We start from the raw sequence: 5,100 nt of genomic DNA, 5'->3' as shown, positions 1-5,100 counted from the left end.
TTCAATAAACTCTCTTTTATGTTCTTTCAAAATCTCTAAAATCAATTCTAAACAGCATATGGAGAGCAAGAGGCAGTTATTTGAAAGTGAGACTAGAGCAGAGTTGAGAAAGTGAAATATTAATGAATATCAACATCTTCTTAATTTATATGCCACTGAAACCATTTATAAAAATGTGGTGTCTAATATAAATAATACGATGTCATGTTTAATAAAATGTTCATACTTCAAATTCTTTCCCTTTTATCTTAAAACCAGCCAGTGGTAATAGTTTCTTTTAATTTCTGTCTTAGCCGCTTTAGAATGATTTAAATGTTTTCTATTTTGTCATAAAAATTTGTTTATAAATTAGATCTTTAACAAAAGCTCCCAGCAGTGTTATGCCAGCTCTTACTCTATTTGATAGGCCAATTTGTATCGCCTGTGACTTGGTGGACTCTGAGAGTAAAAAGCAGTATACATGATGGAGAGTTAGAGGTTAATGAGATGAAAAATGAAAAGTGCTGAGCACTGTAACTAGTCTCAAGTGTTTCATATAGGAGATTTTTTTTACTGTTACTTATTACTATATTTATATTCTTTGTCTCTAAGGCCTTGATAAATCTCCTTCTTATGAAACACATACACACACACACACACACACACACACTCTCACACTCACAGGAAAGAAATTTGTGTTATCTGGAATTTGATTTACAGGGCTGTATTCTCTGTGATTTTTGATAAGCTGAAGCAGCTCTATAGGAAAAAAATAAGAACTTAATGAGTATTAAACTCTTTATATCTCCTCAGCATTTACTATCCTATGATAATATTATATTTCATAGTATTAATATGTTTATTATTCTCTATATAAATAATTTTAAAAATGAAATGTATTATAATATATATAATATATATTATATATATATAATATGTATTTATATAATGTATTATAAATACATTATAATAATGTATTATAAAATGTATTATAATATGAATTTTCTCCATGATACAGGCATTAAGGGATAATTTAAAAATCTTCACACAGTTGCACAGTTTTAGTCTGCTTTTGTTATTTGTCACATTACAAGGTAAAAATATAGGATATATAAGTTTTCTACCTTTCTAATATTTATTAATTATGTTCCTCTTACTTAGGCAATTCTAAAAATAATCTGTATGGACTGAACATAAAATAGTTATTCTGTTTTGTCATCAGATTTTACTATCACAGAGCTATATTATGCCATTTATTATTTGATATAGTTTTTAAAACTGTATTTTTATTCTTAATTTCCTATAGACTAAACTTGGCATTGTAAACTGATAAGGCTTTTAGGTACAATTGTATTTGCCATTTAAAATCCATTTTTGTTCAGAATATTATTGTTACTATTTTGTTTAGAACATATACTTGCAATATTATGAGACATTTTCTTGTTTACTACAACTTTACCTGTAAATTTGTTTAATATAATAATAACTTTGTTAATCCATCCTAATTTTTGTCATAGTAGAAACCTCCATTTTTTTTCTTTTTTATTTGCACAGACATGACAGACTTTAAATTATCCCTTAGTTTGTGCTCACTTGTATTTTAGTTTTAAGTCTGTCTCTTACAGGTATCAGATTGTTGGATTTTGACTTTATGCCAGTCAGTGTCCTGTGCTTTATATTGGAGTTTAGTTCTTTTTCCTTATACATTTTAGTTGATAACTTTCTACTACTTCCTTTGTCCTGTAAGCTTTTCTTTATTGTTGCCTCCTTTTATTCCATTTTATTATGACATTTCTGTAGCTGATTTTAGACTTTTATCTCCCATTGACAAAATTATCTACCAATTTTGAACAACACATTTTGATCCAGTTGTTTTTTATTACTTGTAATATACATTTCAATTAAATAAGTTAATCTTAAATACCCTTTAGGGATGATGTGAAATCTAATGTCTAATGTCTAATGTCTAATGTCTGAGCTGTCTTTCCTATTTGGCATAGTCTGGCATATAAAATATTTCTATTTTATGCTTCTCAAAATGTGGTCTAATTCTTTTACATAGTATTTGTCACCATTACTTTCATTAATCTTGTAATTTACCAGTCCTTAATAGTTATCTTTCATTGTTTTTAAATCTTCATTTTCTCTTGTTGGAATATTTTTAGCTGTACAATTTCACTGATAATAATTTCACAGAAAAATTTTTGAGATTTTTTTTGGTCGCTTTAAAAAGCCATCTTTTCTCTTATTGAACATGGGGGCAGCTACCAGGATCTCTCTTCTTTGCAAGCTGTGCCTACACTCAAGCAACCATGTCTAAGGGACCTGCAGTTGGCATTCTTCTTGGCATCACCTAGTCTTGTGTGGGTGTCTTCCAGCACAAAAAAAAGTGGAAATAATTTCCAATGATCAGGGAAACAGAACCACCCTATTATATCACCTTTACTGATACCAAACGATTGATCAGTGATGCCACAAAGAATCAAATTGTGATGAATCCCACCAGCACAGTTTTTGATGCCAAACATCTGATTGGGTGTAGATTTGATGATGCTGTTGTTCAATCCAATATGAAGCATTGGCCCTTCATGGTGGTGAATGATGCTGGCAGGCCCAAGGTCCAAGTGGAATAAAAGGGAGAGACAAAAATTTCTATTCAGAGGAAGTTTTGCAAAGATGAAGGAAATGGCTGAAGCCTACTTTGGGAAGACTGTTAACCAGTGCTATTGTCACAGTACCTACTTGCAATGACTCTCAGACTCCCAAAGGTGCTGGAACTATTGCTGGTCTCCATGTGCTTAGAATCGTCAATGAACCAACTGCTGTGGCTGTTGCTTATGGCTTAGACAAAAAGGTTGGAGCGGAAAGAAATATGCTGTGCTCTGATTTGGGAGGTGGCACTTTTGATGTGTCAACGTTCTCACAATTGAAGATGGAATCTTTGAGGTTAAATCTACAGCTGGGTACATCTACCTACCATGTTTCCCTGAAAATAAGACCTAGATGGACCATCAGCTCTAATGCGTGTTTTGGAGCAAAAATTAATATAAGACCTGGTCTTATTTTACTATAATATAAGACTGGTCTTTATAATAATGTAATATAATATAATATAATATAATATAATATAATATAATATAATATAATATAATATAATATATAATATGATATAATATAATACCGGGTTTTATATTAACTTTTGCTCCAAAAGACGCATTAGAGCTGATTGACCGGCTGGGTCTTATTTTCAGGAAAATAGGGTAGGTAGAGAAGACTTTGGCAACAGTGTGGTCCACCATTTTCTTGCAGAATTCAAGTGCAAGCATAAGAAGGACATCAGTGAGAACAAGAAAGCTGTCCGTCTCTTCCATACTGCTTGTGAACGTGCTAAACATACTCTTTTTTTTCCAACACCCAGGCCAATATTGAGATTGACTTGCTCTATAAAGGAATCGTCTCCTATACCTCTATCACACACTTTGAAGAATTGAATGGTGATCTTTTCTGTGGCACCCTGGACCCTACAGACAAAGCCCTTTCAAGCTCATCAAGTCCCAGATCCATGATATTGTCCTTATGCATGTTTATACCCGTATCCTTAAGATTCAGAAACTCTTACAGGACTTCTTCAAAGGAAAAGAGTTGAATAACGGCATCAACCCTGATGAGGCTGTTGCTTATGGTACAGCTGTCCTGGCAGCCATCCTATCTGGAGACAAATCTGAAAAGGTTCAAGATTTGCTGCTGTTGGGTGTCCCTCCTATTTCCCTTGGCATTGAAACTACTGGTGGAGTCATGATTGTCATCATCAAGAGCAATACTACCATCCCTACCAAGGAGACACAGATGTTCATGACCTACTTTGGCCACCAGCCTGGTTGCTCATTCAGGGTTACGAAGGTGAGAGGACCATGACCAAGGACAATGACAGCTAGGCAAGTCTGCCCACAAGCATGCCTCCCGCACCTCATTGTGTTCCTCAGAGTGAATTCACTTCTGATATTGATGCCAGATGGCATCCTCAGTGTCTCTGATGTGGATAAGAGTACAGGAAAAGAGAACAAGATCACCATCACTTAAGACAAGGAAGTGCAAGGAAGACATTGAGCGCATGGTCCAGGAAGATGCGAAGTACAAATCTGAAAATGAGAAGCAGAGCGACAGGTGTCTTCCAAGAATCCATTTGAATCCTATGCATTCAACATGAAAGCAGCTGTTGAAGATAAAAAATTTTGAAGGCAAGATCAGTGATGAGGACAAACAGAAGATTCTTGACAAGTGCAATGAAATTCTCAACTTGCTTATTAAGAACCTGACTGAGAGAAGGAAGAATTTGAATATAAGCAGGAAAAGATGGGAAAAGTCTGCAACCCCATCATTACCAAGCTGTACCAGAGTGCAGGAGGCATGCCAGGAAGGATGCCTGGGGGCATCCCCAGTGGTGGGGCCTTTCCTTCTGGTGGTGCCTCTTCTGGGTCCACCATCAAAGAGGTTGATTAAGTCAACCTTGAGCATAGATTTAGCATCGTTCCACACAAAATATGGAAGGACACAAATTTGTAGCAAATTTTATGGCAGTTTTCAAGTTGAGCTTAAATAACTGGATGTTCTTAATACTGGAATATGGACTATGTGCACAGGGAAAGGAAATAAGCACATTTTATAAGCACTGTATTGTAAAGTGAAAAATGCAATGTTTTAGAAATCTATTGAAAATTGGCACCAAAAAAAAAAAAAAGAAGCTGTCTTTTGTCTTCAAAGAGAAAAATTATCTGCTAGATTCCGTTCTTCTTTAATGCTTGCTTTCCCCCTAGCTTTGGGTTGATTTCCCTTGGAACCTGCCTTGTGCCTCAAATCTGAGCATCAGGGCATCTTTATAGTAACATGGATCCTGTTCCTTGAGGCTACCAGTCTCCATAAAACTAAGATGCATAGTCAAAAAAGACAGATGGATGAAAACAATTGAAATCTGCCACACCAGCTGTTCTCAACTAACCAAACAAGTATTTCTATCATATGTTTTGTCATCAAGGAAGTGCTTGCCCTATGCTCCTTTGATCCTGACTCAGGGCTCTCCATTCTGTACCACGTTAGCTGTCAAAGGAGTTGTGTTGTGGCTTC

At 35.0% G+C, this 5,100-nt stretch overlaps 1 pseudogene across 1 annotated transcript; it reads left to right on the top strand.

Moving 5' to 3' along the window:
* The first annotated feature begins 2,291 nt into the window (after window positions 1–2,291).
* Window positions 2,292–4,479, top strand: LOC308502449 (heat shock cognate 71 kDa protein-like; annotated as a pseudogene). The gene is made up of 2 exons: window positions 2,292–2,942; window positions 3,239–4,479. The product of its transcript is annotated as a heat shock cognate 71 kDa protein-like (transcript).
* Window positions 4,480–5,100: the final 621 nt, after the last annotated feature.

The sequence above is a fragment of the Rhinolophus hipposideros genome (assembly GCF_964194185.1).
Source record: "Rhinolophus hipposideros genome assembly, chromosome: 9".
NCBI classification, from domain to species: Eukaryota; Metazoa; Chordata; class Mammalia; order Chiroptera; family Rhinolophidae; genus Rhinolophus; species Rhinolophus hipposideros.
This window is presented reverse-complemented; position numbering and strand designations above follow the sequence as displayed.